This window comes from Herpailurus yagouaroundi, unplaced genomic scaffold, assembly GCF_014898765.1.
Source record: "Herpailurus yagouaroundi ecotype Mexico unplaced genomic scaffold, PumYag 29, whole genome shotgun sequence".
Taxonomy (NCBI): Eukaryota; Metazoa; Chordata; class Mammalia; order Carnivora; family Felidae; genus Herpailurus; species Herpailurus yagouaroundi.
In genome coordinates, this window is record NW_024412377.1 from 33,949,346 (window position 1) to 33,973,444 (window position 24,099).

General features: G+C 36.5%; 1 long non-coding RNA gene across 1 annotated transcript in view; it reads right to left on the reverse strand.

Moving 5' to 3' along the window:
- Positions 1–822: 822 nt before the first annotated feature.
- LOC121044246 (uncharacterized) overlaps positions 823–24,099 on the reverse strand; it is a 30,269-nt gene continuing 6,992 nt past the window's right edge. The window contains exon 3 of the long non-coding RNA XR_005797219.1: positions 823–1,000. This is a non-coding gene — a long non-coding RNA (uncharacterized LOC121044246). The remainder of the gene's footprint in view (positions 1,001–24,099) is intronic.

Consider the following 24,099-nt stretch of genomic DNA (forward strand, 5'->3'; position numbering starts at 1 on the left):
ATAGAATGAGTCTGGAAGTTTTCCTTCCCTTTCTATTTCTTGGAATAGCTTGAGAAGGATAGGTATTATCTCTGCTTTAAACATCTGGTAGAACTCCCCTGGGAAGCCATCTGGTCCTGGACTCTTATTTGTTGGGAGATTTTTGATGACTGATTCAATTTCTTCACTGGTTATGGGTCTGTTCAAGCTTTCTATTTCCTCCTGATTGAGTTTTGGAAGAGTGTGGGTGTTTAGGAATTTGTCCATTTCTTCCAGGTTGTCCAGTTTGTGGGCATATAATTTTTCATAGTATTCCCTGATAATTGCTTGTATGTCTGAGGGATTGGTTGTAATAATTCCATTTTCATTCATGATTTTATCTATTTGGGTCATCTCCCGTTTCTTTTTGAGAAGCCTGGCTAGAGGTTTGTCAATTTTGTTTATTTTTTCAAAAAACCAACTCTTGGTTTCGTTGATCTGCTCTACAGTTTTTTTAGATTCTATATTGTTTATTTCTGCTCTGATCTTTATTATTTCTCTTCTTCTGCTGGGTTTAGGCTGCCTTTGCTGTTCTGCTTCTATTTCCTTTAGGTGTGCTGTTAGATTTTGTATTTGGGATTTTTCTTGTTTCTTGAGATAGGCCTGGATTGCAATGTATTTTCCTCTCAGGACTGCCTTCACTGCATCCCAAAGCGTTTGGATTGTTGTATTTTCATTTTCATTTGTTTCCATATATTTTTTAATTTCTTCTCTAATTGCCTGGTTGACCCATTCATTCTTTAGTAGGGTGTTCTTTAACCTCCATGCTTTTGGAGGTTTTCCAGACTTTTTCCTGTGGTTGATTTCAAGCTTCATAGCATTGTGGTCTGAAAGTATGCATGGTATGATTTCAATTCTTGTATATTTATGAAGGGCTGTTTTGTGACCCAGTATGTGATCTATCAAAGGAAAGGTTTCTAGATAAGATGATATCTTGAGCTTAGCTTCTCACCTCTGTGTTTATCAATTAGGAATCTTGCAGCTGCAAATGAAAGGAAACCCAATTCAAATTGTCTTTGGTCAGAAAACATATTAATTGGCTCACGTATCTGAAAAGTGCAAGGGATACACTTTTTACACTCCAGGGCTCAGATGATAGTGCCAGGCTTCTGGTTTGAGGCTTTACCACTGACAATGGCAAATCCACTCTTACACAGCCTCTCCCCTCACAATTGCAAACAGCACTGATGCAGCATATCTAGCACCACATTCTCTCAGGCGCAGACCCCATGGGAGAGAACAAGGACCTCTTCCCAGAAAGTGCGGCAAAAGGCTTTATCTGTCTCATTCTCTGATCTTTAAGCACAGGGACTGATATTTTTGCAGATTAGCTCCCCAAAGGAAAGATGATTTATGGTTACAACAAAAAGGTGCCTGGATGCAGGGTCTCTGGAACAACAGAGATTCGCTATGTTCCCTCTTATCCAGATTCCCATTCAAATGGCCATCTCATATACTAATAAAGGAAAAACCCACTCAGTCCAGGGAATAGGTAAGCAGTAATATTCCCAAATCAGAATATTGGAAGGATTTATCCAGATACTATGTATATGTGAACAGATTAAAAGAATCTACCCGGCAACTTATTTGGGAAAGGAATAACAGAAAACCTGGTAGAAATCTTCTATGAGTCTAAATCAGAGTGAAGAGTGGAGGGAAGCAAAGTAAGCCCAGAAAGACCACACACCATGGTCTCAGGAAGTGTAATAGGTTTCAGGACCATAGTATGTGAGACACCCATGGTGCTGATGGCAAGCTTACCCTTTCTCTGAACCACCAGACTGATGGAGAGTATGGCATTGGGCTCTTTTTTTTCTTAATTTTTTAATGTTTATTTATTTTTGAGAGAGAGAGACAGAGTGCAAGCAAGGGAGGGGCAGAGAGAGAGGGAGAGACAGAATATGAAGCAGGCTCCAGGCTTCGAACTGTCAGCACAGAGCCTGATGTAGGGCTCAACCCACGAACTGTGAGATCATGACCTGAGCTGAAGTCAGATGCTTTACTGACTGAGCCACCCAGGTGCCCCTGCACTGGGCTCTTAATAAAGGAACCTCCAGGCAAAGAGTGGAGATCTTGCTTTGGCCTCCCCCTGGCACCACAGTAATGGTGACAGAAAAATAATTCCTTACATAGGTAAGGATTCCTGTCACCACTCTGTCTAGCCCTGTCTCTTTCTTCTCATACCCTCCATATTTCCGGATTTCTGAACTAAGAGAGTTAGCTGCAATAATCTCCAACTTCTCTCTTCTCTCTTTCTCTGATTTTTAAAAAATGAACAGAAATTCACATGGTACCTGAAAGAATCTATTTTCATTCCCAATCCTGCCAATCATAGATTTTCCCTTATAAGGATGAGGAAAGAATTAAAACAAACAAAAAGAAAACAAAACAAACAAACAAAAAAAACACCTCCCTGGACATATGAAATAACATATGCATTCAAAAGAGTTTTTTTTTCCCTGAGAAATCAGCCGATGATCAGCATTCCCCATAAGATAAACTTGCCACAAGAAATAAAAGTATAGTGTGTTCTGAATTATGTTGTATGAAGGTTCAATCCAACATTAAGTTCATGGACGAAGAATAAGTCATGAGTGATTATACTGTGAGACTAAGAAAGATTTCATGCAAAGTAATGTATGATCCTAGAATTTAAATTTGCAATGGAGATAATAAAAAGCAGATTAGATGAATGCTGTATATTCCAAACCCCAAACTTGGATCAACCTAGATGTTTATTTTTAATCTGTCAACACCCAAGGAACTAGGAAAAATAAAATTGTATAAGTGATTGTACTTTAAATTGATGATTGAAAAACTTTACTTTGTCATTCAACATTTCCCAACAATTCAACTACATTTTCCAAGTAAATGTGGTTTCCCACTAGTTGAGTTGACCATTTCACACCTTCACTTAAGACATTCTACATAAGCAAGGACCATGCTAGAATCAATGCAGAGCAGGAAATGAAGGCGGCGGTATCTAATACGATTCCAAAGTTTGAGAGGTTGTGGCTAAGAATATGCATATCCCATTAGCAAGTAATTGTGGTTAAAAATGAGATTAAAATATTATTTTTTATTTTTTAAAGTTGGACATTTTACACTTAGAGAATAATCTTACCTCATCTTTATTAAGAATATAGAGGCCATCAGTTTGGGAATTCCTTACACCAGCAAACATACAAACCTGCCTCTTTTTTTTTTTTTTGGACTGGTATAGATATGTATGTTTACGAAAAATAATGCAAAGAATCATCCTCTTTAAAAATTACTCATTACAACCTGAAATGATTTTTTATGCTCAAAATTTTAACTGAGAAGCTAGTGTTTACCTTTTTAGTTATATAATAACACACATACAGAAATATACACAAAATGAAAAATGTAGCTCAGTGATTTGTCACAAAGTATATACCTCGACAGCCACTATCCATGTGAGAAATAGGACATCACCAGCACCCAAAAATCCCCCTCTGCTCCCCCCATTGTTATCTCTTCCCCCAAGACAACCACTATTCTAACTTTTATTGTAACTACTTTCTTAATTGTTTTTATTTCCAGGCTATGCATTCCTAAACATTAGAGTTTAACTTTGTTTATATTTTAAAGGTTTTTTTATTATTAAAAAAATTGACATACGAAGTTGTATTGGCTCCAGGTGTAAAACATAGTGATTGAACAATTCTATACATTATGCAATACTCACTACCATCTTTTCTTTCTTCCCTTTTTTTTTTATAAGAGGACATGTCCTTACCCTCTTCAAAGATCAATCTCTGGGGTGCCTGGGTGGCTCAGTCAGTTAAGCATTCAACTTCAGCTCAGGTTATGATCTCATGGCTCATGGGTTCAAGCCCCGCATCAGGCTCAACACTGACAGCTTGGAGCCTGGAGCCTGCTTCAGATTCTGTGTCTCCCTCTTTCTCTGCTCCCCCCCCCTGCCCCCCGCTTGTGCTCTGTCTCTGTCTCTCAAAAATAAATAAAGATTAAAAAAATTATTTTTTCAAGATCAATCTCTCAGTCCCTCTACCTATATCATCTAGGCATATTCCCATAAACCTAAACACATAGTTTAGTTTCTCTGAATAAAAATTAACAATAATTAAATAAGAGTGCTCATCTTACCACAAAACATGCTATTCCCATTTCCACACCATTTTTTCCCTGCTTTTCATAGCACAATATCTCAAAGAATTGCTTACATTCATTTTCTCCAGTTCTTCATCAAATATTCTTGCCTCCACCTATGTTATCTGGCTTCTGTCCCAACCTCTCCACTAACACAGTTTTTATTAAAAACAACAATAATCTATATATTGCTAAATCCAGTGGATACCTTCTTTTTCCTTAATGATCTCTCAGCCACATTTGAAATAATTGGTACTCTTTTCTCAGTGAAAATATTCCCATTTTCTGCTTTTTCACATCATGCTCTTCAGGGTTTTTTTTTGTTTTTTTGTTTTTTTTCTTATCATACCAACTATTTCTTCTACATCTCCTTCGCGGTCAACTCCTCCATCCAATGTCTCAGTGCTGAAGTTCTTCAGGGATCCAAATGGAGCCACTTTCCCTCCTCTATCTATACATCCTTTCTCCAGATCTTCCCTTGATGTAAATACTGTCTATGTGCTAACAATGTTGAAATTCTAATTCCAGAACAGACTTTTCCTCTGAGATTCTGTCTCATATGAAAAACTCCCTCTTAACATCTCCAATGGCTTATTGGCTGTCTCATGACTGTTTCTCTACTGTCTTTCCTATCACTACAAATTGTCCCATTGTTTTCAAGCAAAAGACTGTGGAATTATTTTCTTCCTTTAGCAAAACATCCAGTAAATCAGCAAATCTTTTCAGGAGCAATCTGTTGCCATCACCTTAGTCCAGCCACATCTCTCACATGGACTCCTGAGATAGCCAACTAACTGGACTATTTTCACTTTTGCCTTTCTACAACCTATTCGCCCTATATAGAGCATTCATAGCAGTCCTTTGAGAACATACATCTGTCAGGGCACCTGGGTGGCTCAGTAGGTTAAGTGTCCGACTCTTGATTTCAGCTCAGGTCATGATCTCATGGCTCAGGGATTGAGTCCAATGTCAGGTTCTGTGCTGACAGCAGAACCTGCTTGGGATTTTCTCTCTCTCCGCCCCTCCCCCATTCATACTTTTTTCCCTCTCTCTCTCAAAATTAAAAACAACAACAACAACAACAACAACAACAACAACAACAACAAACCAAAACATCTCTCTCTGCTGACAAGACTTCAAATGGCTTTCCACTGCACTTTAAATCCTTGTCTTCTTCATCTCATGCCATGGCTGTTTTTTCTCACTATGCTCTAGTGACACTGGACTTTTTTCATTCCTAGAATGGCCAAAGCTTTTTGCTTTACATTTTCTTCTGCTTGGGCCATTCTTTCTCCAGCCTTCATATGACCAGTCTTGCTCATCTTTTTGCATAAGTGTTACCTCCAGAGGGAAGGTTTCCTTGCCCATGCTCTCCTAAGTAGAGTCCTGAGGGTATTCTCTACCACAACACCCCATTGTTTATTATCTTTATTTTCTATCAGCCATAAGAGAGATGCTATCCAACAGGAGCTATGACATTTGGTTGAGGAATGCAGCCTCTGTTCCAACCAAGGCCAATGGAAGACAGCAGGTGAATAATTACCTCAACCTCACTCCTCATCCTTCTGATCCCTTGCTGGTTTCTTTTGACGACCAGAACTAGAGGGCAAAAGAAGCTAGATAATACAGTCAATAGAGGATAGCCTTCTGCAAAATGTAGCAGGACAAGAGGGGCTGAGGGACAAAAATGAATCTATGGGGCAAATGGAGACTGCTCTGTATATAGATTGAAGATAGAACAAAGTGAGTTTAATAGGAATTCAAGAAGAAAAGCATAAGGCATACTGTGCAAAGGCTATGATCAAAGAAAAAATAGGAAAATAAAATATTTCCTGAATTGAAGAAAGATCTGAGTCTACTAATCAAAAACACTCATCAAAGAATAGAAATGTCAGGGCTTTGAAAATATACTCTCAAGATACCATCCCTTCAAATATTACTCAAAGATTTACTAGAGCTATCTAAGAGATAAAACTAAGTGAAGAACTCAAGAATGAGGAAAATAAAATGAACTGTAAGTAGGCAATGAAACTAGAAAGCTAGAGACATTTTAAATTTTAGTTACCTTTAAATATTTAGAAAATCCAATGCAAATATTAAAAATAAAATTGTAAAACATAAGAATCTTATAAAATAGACTCCCAGTTTAAATAATAGATTATGTTAATAAAACTGGTAAATTGAGAGAGGAAGAAAAGAACAAAATTATTTTACAGGTGTGTCAATAGAAACCATTCCATTCTTGACATTCATAATTACAGAAAAATAGATATAATTTTTCCAATAAAAATGATAACTCTAAGTCATGTTTATCTTTAAAAAAATCTATTGAACAAAAGGAAAAAAGAAAACCATAAAATATCAGGGTAAAAAATAACCTCTAAAAAGCATTAACACAGAAATACATAATCCTAACATAACTGTATTGATACCCTCTACTAAAAAAATAAAGGCTAATGAATTTATCAAATTCCATCTTTATTTTAATTACAAAGATGTGCTTGAAGGTGTAATTCAGACAGATGAACATAGGGGAAGGGAAGGAAAAATAAAACAAAAATAGAGGATTGGGGCACCTAGGTGGCTCAGTAGGTTAAGCGACCGACTTTGGCTCAGGTCATGATCTCACGGTTTATGGGTTCCAGCCCCACATCGGGCTCTGTGCTGACAGATCAGATCCTGGAGCCTGCTTCGGCTTCTGTATCTCCCCTTCTCTCTGGCCCTCCCCTGCTCATGCTCTGTCTCTCTCTCAATAATAAATAAACATTAAAAAAATAGAGAGAGGCACACCATAAGAGACCCTTAACTATAGAGAACAAACTGAGGGTTACTGGAGGGGAGATAGGTGGGCGGGGGGGGGGGGGGATGGGTTAAATGCGTGATGGGCATTAAAAAGGGCACTTGCCTCAGAGCCTGGAGCCTGCTTCCTATTCTGTGTCTCCCTCTCTCTCTGACCCTCCCCCGTTCATGCTCTGTCTTTCTCTGTCTCAAAAATAAAATAAACGTTAAAAAATAAAAATAAAAAAAAAATAAAGAGGGCACTGGTGGTGTATGTAAGTGATGAATCACTAAATTCTACTGAAACCAATACTATACAATATGTTAACTAATTTGAATGTAGTTAAAGCTTGGAAGAAAAAAAAGCATAATTTATAAAGATTTAAGTAAAAAGAATATTTTCTGGTAAGTATAAACAAACAAAAAATCAGGTAACTAATCTATTATTAGAAACAATGTAGAATTCAAGCCTCAAAGCATTTGATTAAATGAGGAAGGTCACCATTTTATATTTACTTAAAGTATAGTATTAAAGAAGATATTATAATCATGAAACTTTGTGGAATAAATATCAAGACACTGAAATATATAAACAAGTGATTGCCAAAACAAGTTCTCAAAAAATTACAATTTTAGTGGGAGACTAACACACCATTCTAAAACAGACAAAATAAGAACATAACATATTTAAATAATAAAATTATAGATTTAAATAATAAGTAGATTTAAATAATAAAAGATGTTTTAGAAGTTAAAATAAATGCTATATCTTGAGAATACATGTTAGAATAAGCTTATTTCCTAGTCCAAAAATGAATTGACAATATTAATATTATTTAGCTAATATGTATTTAATTCCATTTTAGGCCAGCCACTATGCCAAGTACTTTTTTGTATATATCATCTCATTTAATCCTCACCATAATACAAGAGATAGACAGACACTATTAAACATATTTAAAGATCTAGGAACTGAAGCTTAAAGAATTTATCTAATTTATTGCCTCCAAATCACAATTATTGTGAGGGAGATAGAATTCTAACTCCAGCATATGTGACTTCAGAGCTATGCTCCTAACTGATTAATTCTTATTAGGAGAAGCTGATCAGAGCACATTCTCTGAGCACAAAGCAATAAAATTAGAAATTACACTTTAAAAAAGATAGATTAAAAATTCTCTTAATCTGTGTTTCATCAAAAAGAAACCCAAAACAAACTAATGACACTGAAAATACTACATGAAAATAATATATGAGAATCCCCAAGAGCATTATTATAATTACAATTATAACCTTAAATTATTTTATTCTTAAAATAAAGAGAATGAAAATAAATGAATTATGCACTTAATTCCAGAATTTAGGAGGAGGAGGAGAAACAGAGGGGGTGCAAAAAACATACCTAAGGAAATTAAGAAGAATAAAAGCAGAAATTAACCAGACAGAATTTTTTTTTAAAGAATCAGTATGTAAATACAGGAGCTGTATACACACACACACACACATATACACAAAAATACACTGAAAATTTTCATGAGACAAAGTTTTAACTCACTGTATGATATACTCTGATGTTATGAATTTCTTTAGTAGCTTTGTTGAGATAAAGCTGATAAACAAACTACACATATTTGAAGTGTACAATTTGATAAGTTTTGACATATGCATACACCTGCATCCATCAACACAATGAAAATAATGAAAATATCCGACATACTCAGAAGTTTTCACATATTCCTTTGTTAAGCCTTCCTCTCCCTTTTTTCCCTCCCCCACCCACAGATAATCACCAATGCTTTCTGTCACTATAGATTAGTTTTCATTGACTAGGTTTTTATAAATATAGAATCATAGAGTATGCAGTTTTTGGTCTGACTTCTTTCACTAAATATGTAATTATTCTGAGATTTATCTATGCTGTATTTGTTGACAGTTCATTCTTTTTTATTATTGAATAATATTCCATCATGTGGATATATCATAATTTATTTACCCATTAACATGTTGGTATTCATTTGGACTGTTTCCAGTTTGAATCTATTACAAATAAATGTTCTTCCATTTGGTTTTCCATTTTTAATCTGGCCATGGCCCTCTTAAACTGACTGCACAGCCTTTAAATGAACATGTACCATTGATTAAAAAACAGTGCCTTATAACATGGAATGTATATGTCAAGTATATCGAAGAGGCAAGAGTAATAGGAAGCTTCTTCCTGCTATACTAGAGTACCTCATTCCATATAGACCCACCTCTCTATAATCCCAGCAGATAATCAATGTTAACAGTTCACTTTTAACACTCCTGCTAACTATTAATTCTATTTTTTTATTTAAATTCAAGTTAGTTAACATACAGTGTAGTCTTGGTTTCAGGAGTAGAACCCAGTGTTTCATCTGTTACATATGACACCCAGTGCTTACCCTAAAAAGTGCCCTCCTTAATGCCCATCATTCATTTAATCCTTTCCCCCAGCAATCCCCCTCTCCAGCAACCCTAGTTTGTTCTCTGTATTTAAAAGTGTCTTATGGTTTGCCTCCATCTCTGTTCTTATTTTACCTTCCCTTTCCCCATGTTCATATGTTGAGTTTCTCAAATTCCACATATGAGTGCAATCATATGATGTCTTTCTCTTGCTGACTTATTTTGCTTAGCATAATACCCTCTAGTTCCATCCACATTGTTGCACATGGCAAGATTTCGTTCTTTTCATTGCTAAGTAGTATTCTAGTGTGTGTGTGTATGTGTGTATGTATGTATATGTATATATATATGTACATATACATATACATGTATATGTACATATATATCATATCTACTTTATCCATTCATCCATTAACTATTAATTCTTTTTTTTTGTCAACGTTTATTTATTTTTGGGACAGAGAGAGACAGAGCATGAACGGGGAGGGGCAGAGAGAGAGGGAGACACAGAATCAGAAACAGTCTCCAGGCTCCGAGCCATCAGCCCAGAGCCCGACGTGGGGCTCGAACTCACGGACCGCGAGATCGTGACCTGGCTGAAGTCGGACGCTCAACCGACTGCGCCACCCAGGCGCCCCCATTAACTATTAATTCTTAAGAGAGCATTTGTGGAAGTCATCAAAGAACAAGAATAAGGGGTACCTGGTTGTCTCAGTCAGTGGGGCATATGACTCTTGATCTTGGGGTTGTGATTCAAGCCCCATGTTGGATGTAGAGATTACTTAAAAATAAAATCTTTTAAAAAAAGAACAAAATGAAACATGTAAAGATTGGTTGGGGATAATAATGATTAGGGGCAGGAGAGAGACTAGAGATTATAGAAGGAGAGAAAGTGTGGATGAAGGCAATTGATAGGACCCCAAACACAAAATTCATCTATGTGCTAATTTCACCTAAATCATCTCCCTTGACCTTTCAAATATAAGACATAAATCCCACATATTTTCCTAGATTTGTTAGTTTCTGTCAGTTAATCTACTTTTGGTTTTTTGGCATAGATTCAAATGGCAATTTTTCATTTCTATTACTATTTTCAAAAAATTACCTACTCCGTAAAAAAAAAAAAATTAATCACTAAGAAATAGAACTGTGGCAATTGCTACCAGGTTCAACCATGTATGACAGATATGTTACACAAAACAGAGTTTTATTTTTCCTCCAAGTGAAAATGTCTGGAATAGGCAGTCCAGAGCAATTGTAGTAGCTGCGTGGTGTTGGGGAACCCTGTCCCTTCCTTTGTTCGCAGAGGCACTTAGCATCTTGGTTATCTTTCTGTGCTTATGCAAACATCTAAGGGTGTGTGTGTGTGTGTGTGTGTGTGTGTGTGTGTGTGTGTGTGTGTTTATGTTTTCACAAGCACACATGTGCATATACAGGCACACACACACACAGAGGATGGTACGGTGATATATTCTACACACCATTCAGCACTGTACTTTTTCTCCGTAGCTCCAGATGAGTACCAATTAGTTCATCTTATTATTTTTACCCCCCCCACACACACACACACATCTTTTTCCTTGTGATCAGACACATACTTGATCACCTCCTTCTTAGAATCAATATTCCCTTGACCTTAAGTTACTATAATCCCTTATTAATGGTTTCATAGTTAGTCAGCGTTCCAGTCTGTGACAAAAGTAGCCTCCATAAGACCTAGTAGTTCTTTAAATGCATGAGGAATTTTGCTTATAGAAAAATGAGTAAATATCAGAATGTTAAAGAGAAGAAAGGTGAAGGAGGAAAATAAAAGTTATTGACCACCTTGGAAACTGACAGTATTTTGCACAGGTATCGCCTCTTTTAATAATCATAGCATTTCTATGAAGCAAGTATTATTATTTCCATTTTGGAGATAAGACACAACCTCCAACATGATTTTTTTGGATATTAAAAAAAATTTTTTTAAGTGTTTTTGTTGAAATCAAGAGTTGGAGGCTCAACTGACTGAGCCACCCAGGTGCCCCTGGATGCATTTTTATTGAAAGATAACATACAGAAACATGAACACATAAGAAGTGTACAATTCAGTGAATTCTTACAAGCCTGTTTAATCACCACACATATCTAGGCTTAAAACATTATCAGCACCCGATATCCTCACTCTTGCCCTCTCATGGTCAATAGAATAGTCTGGCTTAGAAGTGAAAGTCATGAGACTGGGTAAAATCATTCAGAAAGTGGCCACCAATATTTGAATGAAGCATTCTGGGAGCCATTTGACAGCAGAAGAGTCTCATGCATGCACTACTTGTGAGCACCGTGTTATACTCAGAATAGGTTATATTGGGCAAAATCTCACAAACCAAGCAGAGCACACAGGGATCCCCTGAGCCACCATCTCCACAGGCAGGAATCCAGAAGGATACCACCACTCTAATGTGCTGTGTATGCACAAGAATAGACAACAATGTCTAGATACTATGTAACAATGAAAGCTTCCTTATTGAGAAAGTGACTCCTAGAAAGTCCACTCTGGAACCCAGTACTGGTACCTGCCAGTTCTATTGAGCTAATTCAGCGTCACTAAACTACCAGAATGGAAGAACAAATGAGTTTCCAAAGCCATCTGTATGTCTCTGCTTGCCTAATGAAGAAGCGAAATCTAGGAGTTGAGACCTCTCAATTATTTCAAACATTGCTGATTGGTTAACTAAGATGAGGACTACGGATTGACTGTTGAATTTAGCAATGGGAAGTTCATTGATCACCTAGTATTAATGGAGTATTAATGCCAGTATTAATGGAGTGGCTGAGGAAATGGCTGAGTGGAGTGGAATTAAGAGCAGTTTTAGAAGAATAGTTGGAAAGGGTGAGTGTAAGTAACTCTTTTGAGGAGTTTTGCTGTCAAAGGCAAGTAACAATAATTGAGTGACAGTTGGGAGGGGAAATGGCATCAAGAACAGTTTTTATTCTTAATATAAAAATTATGACAATATGTCTGCCTACTTATAAGAATGATTCAGGAGAGAGCAAAAGATAGTAGGAGAGAAGGGAAACAGTAATGTCCGGAGTGACATGTCATAGAAGTTTGTGCACAAGAAAGAAGTCTGGGTTTATTATAAGTGAAAAAACTGACCCATCAGAGATATGTGGACAGATGCTGGAATGTGGGTAGATGCAGTGGTGTTGGCAGTGGAGGGGGCACCAGTCTCTGGATTCTCTCCTTGGATTACTTCAATTTTCTTAGTGAACTAAGAAGCAGTGTTAACAGCCAAAAATGAAGGTGAAGAAGAGGTGTTGCAGGTTTGAGGGGAGATTAATGATGTGAAATAATCATCTGAAATTGCATGCTTTTTAAATGATTGGTAAGTCATTCTAAATGGGCTCAGACTGGGAGGGTAGCAGCATTAGTCAGAAAATTAAGCAGCTGAAAACGTAAGCATTATTTATCGAGAAAAATATGGGCATGACTAAACTCTCATTGCTCTCACAAAACTCAATTCTGACAGTTACCTTCCATGACTTAACATCAAGATACTGAGTTACATGTTTGCTGCGTTTGACTTTCATTACATTTCACTTTGGAATCGAGAACTATAAACCAATTTCCTTTTAGACGCTTGACATTTCACTGTTAGTTACTGTTTAACAAGAGCTGTATCAGCTGTGTGGCACCTTCAGGGAAGGGATGAGTGTGTGTGTTTCTGGCAAGATAAAGAATAAATATTTTTAGCTTGTTTCTTCCATTTCCTTTTGTTAATTCTTTCTTTCAACTAGGAAGAAAAATCTACCTTTCTCCATTTCATTTTGGTGACAGTGTATCAAAAAGAGACTATCCACATAAACTGAGATAGCTCCATTTTGTTTTACAGGCATATTTGTCATATTAAAATCTGGGTTATCTCCCCTCGTGGGGAAAAGAAAAGGAAATTATATTTCCAGGCTGTTTTAATGTATCCATAAAAAGGAGCAATTTCTGTCTGTTCCTGAATAACATGAAAGCTTCTCTTCCAGTTGCCACTGTGAAAAAAATAGGAAAGGAAGATGAAGCTTTATAGAACTCTTTCATTTTGATCACTCAATATGTCTTCAATAAGCTGCACAATTTGATTAAAAAAATAATAATAAAAATGCAATGGCAGGTCCATTGGGCAAAAGTTGTGTCTTTAACTTGAAGTGGATGATAAAATAACAGATGGAGAGAGAAGGTGTGAAAAGAGTAATTTTATGAAGTAAATCCTGGGCTTAGTGCTTTTTAGGACTCTCAGTGCTTTGCTGAGTTAAATATTGACTTCACTGTTCAGTACTCCTATTGTTTGTCTGATAATAGCAAGTGGAGGATGAGCAGGTTATTCAACAACAATCTGTTACAGCCCAAAATGGCAGAAAGTTCACCCTAGGCTTCCAGTAGTATACAACAATGGGAATAATGAATGAATGAATAAAACTGAAGAGAACCCTGAGGAAGAAATTACAAGATTGTGTCACAGTGCCACCTGGCCTATACGATAGTACTCTGTCCATATGGCATCAGTCTACTAATACAAACATGAAATTGACTATATTTTGAATGGAAATTATACATTTTCAAGCATAAGATAAATTTTAGATGCCAGTCCTTCAAACAGAACAATTTATGTCATACTGCCTGTAGGAGACTTTCCATTTGGATCATTCACTGATTGTTGAACAGCTTTGAAGTGGCCTTTCTAGATCCAAATGGCCTTTATCTCAGATATTATAACTTACTAGTATTATCAGATTAGAGACTTTAAGATGAGTACAGGTGAGGAAATGTACATATCAGAGACCTACCCCCTGAATAATATTGCTTAAATTAGAATTTATAATAAGTTACACTAATGTAAATTTTGTAGGATATATGGCCTTTTTAAACCTTGGGGTGAATTCACTTGCATAGTTAAATATAGTTTACAGCTACTCATTCATCTTAAATCATGATGTCTTGGTTTTGAAATTTATTCATGGCTTTTAATTTAATCATATTCCTCAACAGGAGCACAGGACACTCATTCATCAAAACTATACACCTTTTTCTTTTCTTGCCATATATACTCCATTTTTTAGGTAGAGGAAGGAATAAAACTTAAGAACATTTCAGAAGACATGGCATACCCAATCAGCATGTGCAGAGGCTTGCACCCTACACTGTATATAATTTTTCTTTCAGATTATGTTTTAGTAGGAACTTATCCAGTGAGATCTAAAGTAAAGGAATGTTAGAACAGAAGGGACCCCTAGAGAGTGTCTAGGGCTTAAGGCCAATCCAACCTTCTTGTTTTATAAGCTCTATTTTATAAACTCTCCTAAATAAGTTAAGAGATTTACCCAATGTCATATTAATGTGTAACATGGCCCCTTTCTTTTATAGTGTAGGGAATTTATTTAGGAATGAAGTACCATGTGTACATAAAAGTATAGACTTGGGGTCAGAGTAACCCACAATAAAATCCTTGCTAAAATGATAGCTAGCTATGTAACCTTGAGTGAGCATACAACCTCTGTAAAACCCAGCTGCCATGTCTTAAATTGGAGATAATAAGTAGCCTACCACATAAGGTTATAATGTGAGTTTTGTGAGATAATCAATCTAATAGGTCATCACACATAGAGAACAGTAAGATAACACAGGAAACATATAAATTCATCATGCTAAAATTCCTGATAGTATTGTAACACATAGTGAATAAAATCTGCTCTTAATAGCTTAAAAATTGAATATGAATAGAGTTTTATCAAGAAATATTTCAGGCTATTTAAATTATATTTGTGCATCTCATTAGTTGCACAGGGTATAATATTGAACCTGGGGCACCTTCTATGTAAAACCGAGCCACTTTGAAGGAGGGCTATAGAAGTGAAAAAATGTGGGGGAGCAGCCAAGATGGCGGAACAGCATGGAAGTTTTTTGTGTGTCTCACGTCCATGAAATAGAGCCAGACTAACACTTAACCATCCTATACACCTAGAAAACTGATTGGAGGATTAACAACAATCTGTACAACCTGAACCACAGAATTCAGTAGGAATTCATCCCAAAAGAAACAGCATGAAAAAACAGGGTTCAACCAGCCAGGGTTGAACAGCCAGGGTTCAACCAACACAGATACAAGCAACTTGTCTGAACCAGAATTTAGAATCACGATAATAAGAATACTAGCTGGAGTCAAAAATAGATTAGAATCCCTTTCTGCAGAGATAAAAGAAGTAAAAAAATAGAATGAAATTAAAAATGCTACAACTGAGCTGCAATCATGGATGCACACAGTGGCGGCAAGGATGGACGAGGTGGAACAGAGAATCAGCGATATAGAGGACAAACTTATAGAGAATAATGAAGCAGAAAAAAAAAGACGGAGATTAAGGCAAAAGAGCACGATTTAAGAATTAGAGAAATCAATGACTCATTAAAAAGGAACAGCATCAGAATCATGGGAGTCCCAGAAGAGGAAGAGAGAGAAATAGGGGTAGAAGGGTTATGTGAGCAAATCATAGCAGAAAACTTCCCTAACCTAGGGAAAGAGACAGACATCAAAATCCAGGAAGCAAAGAGGACTCCCATTAGATTCAACAAAAACTGGCCATCAACAAGGCATATCATAGTCAAGTTCACAAAATACTCAGGCAAGGAAAGAATCATGAAAGCAGCAAGGGAAAAAAAAGTCCCTAACCTACAAGAGAAGACAGATCAAGTTTGCAGCAGACCTATCCACAGAAACGGGGCAGGGCAGAAAGGAGTGGCAGGATATATTCAATGTGCTGAATCAGAAAAATATGCAGCCGAGAATTCTTTATGCAGCAAGGCTGTCATTCAAAATAGAAGGAGAGATAAAAAGTTTCCCAGACAAACAAAAATTAAAGGAATTTGTGAGCACTAAACCAGCCCTGCAAGAAATTTTAAGGGGACTCTCTGAGGGGAGAGAAGATGAAAAAAAAATATATATATATATATATATATACACACATATACATATGTATATGTATATTTTATATATATATGTATATTATATATATGTATATTTTATATATGTGTGTATATATATACATATGTATATGTGTGTGTGTGTGTATATAAATACCAAAAGCAACAAAGATTAGAAAGGACCAGAGAACACCACCAGAAACTCCAACTCTACAAGCATCATAATGGCAATAAATTCATATCTTTCAGTACTCAGTCTAAATGTCAATGGACTCAATGCTCTGATCAAAAGACATAGGGTAACAGAATGGATAAGAAAACAAGAAGTGAAAAAGTGCATGACTCCACACACTCATCTGCAGGGCAAAGTAACATATTATAGATACATATATATGTGACTGAAAATTTTAAGTAAACTGGCCCTCTTGATTTATTTTTTAATTAATTGAATCTGAATCTAATCATATTAAAATCATATTTTGGCATCCAAAGTGAATAGGTTATCATTTTAAGCAGAGGCAAGTGTAAGAAAAAATCCAACATCATACTCTTACTCAGCTGTTTGATTTCTGCATGTACGAACTCTGAACCTGAACATCAAACATATGTTTGCAAAGTATTGCCAATGAGATGCCAATAAACAGTTATGGCCAGCTGGCTTTGAAGCAACTCTTTTTGGCTGATAGACAAATTGTACTTGGGTCAGAGAGAAAGCCAAGTCCCTAAGGATTCTCTCATACATAGCATTGTAAACAGCAATAGCTCCATTGTTCAGATAAGGGGCTCCTTAATCAAGGCCTCCTTGTAAATAATCTAAAGCACATCCAGATAGCAATGACTCTTGCTGGAGCAAGCTTTAAATTACTGCTTGAAAATTCTTCAAAAAAAGTACTTAGGAGAACTTTTAACTCTATTGCAAGTTAGGGTCCACTTAATTCAAATGCTATGTCATTTCCAGTTGTCTAAGAAGCAGATGCCAAGACAGAATTAGATGCTTGCAGGATTTACTGTAGGAGACCCCTGTGAAAGATGTGGGGGAGTGGGAGCAGAATAGGCAAGGAGAGCATCACACTATGATGCAGGTCTAGCACCTAAGGAAAGAAGGAAGGAGGATCATGTGGGAAGAGTCTCAGACTATACTGCAGCTCTGAGAATGACTCGGTCAGGTCGACAGGGAGCCCCAGAGCACAGATTGCCCTTTAGAAGAATCTGCTCTTGGAAAGAAATGGCTCAGTTCTAGTAGCCAGTCACTGGCTGGGAGCAGCCTAGAGAAAGTGTGGCCCTGGCATACACATTATGGCAGATTCCAAGGTGTGGCCACTGGAGGCTGTCTGCCAACCCCAGTACTTGCATAAAGTTCTCTGGGGGGGGGAAATCTGAGCACCACCATGGCTGCCACAGATAGCTTTCTAAAATAATGCCCACAGGATTCTCTAACCGTGCTACTTAAAAAGACAAGAGGGTTAGTTAACAATGGTTGAAACAACAATTAAATGCAGTTTAGGGGCGCCTGGGTGGCGCAGTCGGTTAAGCGTCCGACTTCAGCCAGGTCACGATCTCGCGGTCCGTGAGTTCGAGCCCCGCGTCAGGCTCTGGGCTGATGGCTCAGAGCCTGGAGCCTGTTTCCGATTCTGTGTCTCCCTCTCTCTCTGCCCCTCCCCCGTTCATGCTCTGTCTCTCTCTGTCCCAAAAATAAATAAATGTTGAAAAAAAAATTTAAAAAAAATGCAGTTTAGTATATATATATGTTATTACATACAATGAAATACAGACAATTGCTGGGGCTCAGAAGCATGGCTTAAGTAATTGCTTCTGTTGTGCTGAGTTCAGATTTCCTTCTTGACTATTTCATGGCCCAGATTTCCTTCATCTCCCTCATGAGTTTCATGAAGTTCTACGTTGAAATGGCTTTTCCATCAAATAATTGACCATATTACTAATAATACTACAAAATTATCAGTCTCAATTGCAGACTTATTGTTACATGAATTCTGTCTATGTACATTATTTCAGTAATTTGATGACTGTTCCTAATTTTACAACAACTATTACAAAGGATTCTTCTTCCTTCTTTGACAATCAAAATTACGTGGAAATGATGACCGCATTTAAGATCCCACAGAGTTCTGGGGCACCTGGGTGGCTCAGTTGGTTAAGCATCCGATTTCAGCTCAGGTCATGATTTCGTGGTCTGTGAGTTTGAGCCCCGGGTCGGGCTCTGTGCTGACAGCTCAGAGCCTGGAGCCTGCTTCAGATTCTGTCTCCCTCTCTCTCTGCCCCTCCCCCATTCACGCTCTGTCTCTCTCTGTGTCTCAAAAAAATGAATAAACATTTAAAAAAAAAATCCCACAAAGTTCTGTTTCTGAGCTACTTCTGTTTTACCCAGAGAAGGTAGGGTGGTGACGAAGGAGGGTGGGTTTTATGTCTCTGGTCTTTGGGAGGAAACCCTAGGGACTGAGCCTGAGAAGAAACAAACCATAGTCAGTTACACCCTGCTTCTGCACAACACTGCTAGACCTCTCACCGCAACACCTAGAGGTATTTCTATCAATTCATAACAACTGAGTGTCAACTATAACAGCACCACCCCCACACTTTCTGACCAGCCCAGCCTTCTTTCTGGCATATCTGGAATTTATGTTTTTAAAAGAATCATCTCAAACTTCCAACTAAAACATTTCATTTTGGGTAGAGATTTGTACATCATATACAAAGCATTCAAGCAGAAAAGCTATTGTGTCTTCTTTGAATCCACTAGGGAGCAATAATTACAGTTTTTCCTTGGTAAATCCCGTGTCTGGATAAATTAACAAAGTAGAGATTAGCTCCTGAGCTAAACTTTTTACCATGATAGCATAATCCAGCCTTAACCTAAAACGTGCCAAGGATTCTGACAGCTCCTCCACAAGAAAGAATGCTCAACCCCTCCCTAACTTATGCAGAGAAAATACTCTGCCAAGCACAGGGATAGGGTGCCAGCACTTAGAAGAAAGAAGAGAAATTGATCTCTAGTAGGAGCTGGAATAATGACCAGCCTTATTCCACTTGAGCTCTTCCTTTCCTCAAAGTATATGAATCAGTTGAATCTCCCCAAGAGAGTCCTTATGGGAGTTTTTAACACAACTATCATTCTCTGCGATTCATTTTTCTTAAGGGTATGAGGCCATCTCAAGAAAGTTGGTTTAATAACAAAGCCAAATTTTAAGGTAAACAATTCTTACTGAAAGAAAAACTGTCTAATCTAATGCTTTGTGTTAGTAGAAGTGAGCTTTCATCCTCAGTTTGCTTCACGGGTTTATTTCAATACGTGGTCTACACAGCTTCACGGGTTTATTTCAATACGTGGTCTACACAGCTTGACTACACTACCTATTTCTTAAACCAAAGCATATGTGCTACTTTTATCTTCATAAAAATCACGTGCTTTAAAAAACATCATTGCATTGGGGCGCCTGGGTGGCGCAGTCGGTTAAGCGTCCGACTTCAGCCAGGTCACGATCTCGCGGTCCGTGAGTTCGAGCCCCGCGTCAGGCTCTGGGCTGATGGCTCAGAGCCTGGAGCCTGTTTCCGATTCTGTGTCTCCCTCTCTCTCTGCCCCTCCCCCGTTCATGCTCTGTCTCTCTCTGTCACAAAAATAAATAAACGTTGAAAAAAAAAATTAAAAAACATCATTGCATTTTAAAAAATTACAGAAGTTGTCCTTGCTCATTGAAAAAAAAGCTCATAAAATAAAACTATATGAGGAGTGGATTTGTTAGTTTTACATACTCACTGGGAAAAATTCACACAGTACAGAGAACTATATGAAATAAGGAGTGAACATTCACCTTTCCCCACTTGTCCCTTCCTCTATTTTTACCCCTAGGGGTAACCAGATATTTCGCTCTTCATTTTTATAGAATTTGACTCATACTTTAGGGGTTTTTTTGGCAATTATTTTTATTTAATCAGTGACAGTAGCCCATATCAGGGGTGACTGGTCTATCACATTCTTTTTTTAAAATTTTGTTTAATGTTTATTTATTTTTGAAATGATGCAAAGGATACATGGAATTTGAATTTTGATATTTATTGCCAAAGTGCCTTTTAAAAATGTTATTAACCATACCATCTATCTCATCATTATATAGGGGGCGTCCTTTTCCCCATGTGCTTGCTGTCACTATCTTTTTGATGTGTTAATTTCCCATGTGGAAATCTCTGAAAACATTAGTATCTTCAGAGATACATTTCCAAATGTGGAAATGTGATTTCATTTATTCCAACATTCTATAGTGGAGCAAGGTTTGGACGCATACTCGATATACCAAAAACTAAGAAGTGAAATAAGTGAATTCACTAGTGGAACTGTGTATTAGCAAAGAGTAGTTTCTTCCTGTCTGGTAGTCCCCAGACTGGTAGGATTTCAAACAGTGGTGGTGATGATGCCCAATCTACCTTCAAGATTTCAATCTTTCAAGTTTTCAAAATGGAGTTTGATGTGGTGAAAATATCATAGGTTTTGAAGTCAGTTAGAACTGGGATCAAATCTCTACTCTCGTTCTGAGTAGCTAAATGCTCTGAGCCTCAGTTTTCTCAGATGAAAAGTGGGGGTACTTTGTCCTATCTCATAGGAGTTGACTATATAAGGTAACTAATAGCCTGTGATAAGTAAATGGATAAGTATGACCATATAAAAATTATTTTCTGTATCAAAACAATATACCATTTTAAAAAGTTACAAGGTAAAGAATGTAGAATTATTTTGAAATTGCTTTCATTCATATAACTTAGCAAAATTTTGTGAGTTTATCTATAAATATATACCTCTAAAAGTGGAATCTCTGGCCAAAAGAATATATGCACTGAAGATTTTATAGATATGCCAAATTGTCCTGAAAAGGTGTTTGTCCCTGCACCTTGACTAATAATGTATGCTATTAACATGTTTATCTTTTCCAATCTGATAGATTTAAAGTTATTATTTTGATTTACATTTTCTTAGCAGTAAATGAATTTGAACATCTTTTCATATGTTCATAATACTTTATTTTTATTTTTCTTTGAATTGTCTCTTCTTAATCATCTTTGAAATGCCTATTTTTCCATTGGATTGTCTATTTTTAATAAATCAGTTGTTTTAAATTTCTTAATGTTATTTTTGAGAGAGAGAGAGAGAGAGAGAGAGAGAGAGAGAGAGAGAGAGCACATGAGCAGGGGAGGGGCAGAGAGAGGGAGACACAGAATCTGAAGCAGGTTCCAGACTCTGAGCTGTCAGCCAAGAGCCCAATGCCAGGCTCGAACTCACAAGCTGTGAGATCATGACCTGAGCCAAAGTTGGATGCTTAACTGACTAAGCTACCCAGGTGCCCCAATAAATCAGTTTTTAAGATCTCCTTTTATGTTAATTAAATTTTTCTTCTGTTTTATCTGTTGCAAATAATTTTTCATTCTATATCCTTTTGTGTTTTTTTTTACCATAGAGATATATTATATTTCAAAATTAAAGCAAAATTCTAGAATAAATGTGCATACATATATAGTATTATGACATAGCTACATCTATATCTAAGTCACTTTCTTCTAATGCAAAATATACACTACCTATAATAAAACCAGATAGAAAATCTACAACACCAAATTCCTCCCTATTGAATGAAACTGTGTTAACTCAATGTTATCTCATAGTGATCAGCAGCTCAATTTTGTATTTATATGGATAAATTATAAAAATGGGAATAAATGAATGTAATATCTGGCATACAATCTCAAATGTGGAATTATTGGGGGAAAATATAAATGAAACAGGTTTTAAAATGTTTTAAAAATTGTTTTAAAAATGTATAACCACTTCATTCATCCCTGTGAATGCATATACAACTTCTAGTAAATAAATTAATTTTGTTGCTCATCTCAAATAAATGTATTTGAATCTTGACAAGACCACTCTACAAATTAAATCTTGACCAAAAGAAGGGATTTTAAAATTGGAATTTCATGTCCAGAAATTCTGGTAGGGCTGCTGATCCTACCAGTCCTGTTATGGATGTTTACAATAATTTAAAGTTAATGAGGCTATTTATTTCTGTAAAATTATTTTCAGATAGTGATCTCAAGGGGTAAAAAGTAGGTTCTGGGTTGTATTTTGATAGTTTTCAGGATGAAATCAGCATTCATCATGTATAAGGCATGTAAATGTGGTTAAAATTGTTTAACTCTTTTGTATGTCATAAGCATGGATGAAACAATTGATATATTTCTAGTAAACTTAATAAACCCCAGAAAAGGCAGTTGATAGATCAACCTTTTACTTCAAATAATCCCAATAAAGCTGGAAATCATAAATAAATCTCAGATACCTTGCTCATTTTGGTTTTTGCTTATCTGGATGGATTTTGTTTAAACCCTGGAACACATAGTTCCATAGACTCTTTAATGTTTTCATGAACTATGAGGGAAATTAAATTTAAAAAACAAAATTTATTACATTTATTTATTTTTGAGAGGCAAAGAGAGACAGAGCACGAGTGGGAGAGGGGCACTACACAGGGCCCGACACAGGGCTCGAACTCACGAACTGTGAGATCATGACCTAAGTCAAAGTCAGACACTCAACCAACTGAGCCACCCAGGTGCCCCAGAGGGCAATTAAATTTTAAACACCAATATTCTCAAATCTAAGATATTAGCAAATTGAAATAACTTTTGAACCAAACTTTCTGTGGTTACTATGAAGTAAACACTTTGTTTCTTAAAATTAAATGTTATCAATGGCTGTGTTAAAAAGAAGTTAAAGGTGAGTATGAGATTGCCTGTAATTTCTGGCAAAGTTTTCCGTTTTGGGTATCTCCACACAAATTTTCAGAGGAAAGAAGGTCCTTCAGTCTTATCATATATGTCACCAATACAGCATCCAGCCCACCATGTCAAATCCCTGTAAGATGACCTCCAGGAACAACTTCTTGAATGTATTGGTTTTAGAAGAAGATGCCCTTCCAATGCTTGGCTTTCACCTATGGGTAGGGTACACCTTGCAGATGTTTTTTATTGGTTATAGTTTTCTTCTTATTTGTTATAGTCACCAATTGTCAGAGCCAATATTGTGTCTGACTTCTGGCAAATGAACAGGACATTATGATACGAATTTCAAAGGCTAAGTATCCCTGCTTGTTATGTTAGTTTTATCCCCTCTTTTCCTTTCTTTCCCATTTTCTCATTTGTTTTATTTATTCATCTTTATGGCTTATATATTTCTCTGCAAACCATCTCAAGTCCTCGTTTAGAATAAGGAAACTAGAAAAGCATTAAATAATTAGACAAATAAGGTAAATGAATGATAAAGTGGATAATAAGGCATATAGGCAAATTAAAAAATTCTGACATCATATGTTGGTTTATTCAAGGAAGCAGAAATAAAGTGATTATTATGTATCAACTGCTTTGATTTATCCATATTTTTTATTGTATAAAAATAATTAATTAATTAGTGATGGTACCTTGTATCACATCACACAACAGATGTTATTTGCAGAACGTTGCTTGTGAATCAGATTATTATAAAGCAAATTCTATATCTAATCTACTACAGGAACTTGCCATTTGAGCACTTCATAAGCACAGAGCTTTAGTATCATATGAATATTGTATAAATATTCAGCTTCTGATACAGATGAGGTTTTTGTTATGCATATTCAGATTTTACGTTTCCTGATTGAAAACAAAACTAGAGCTTAAAAGTATAAAAAACCTTGTTCTTTCATTCCTTCCACCTACCTCCCACTTTCCAAAAAATTTCACTCCCTAGAGGAAACCACAGTTAATAA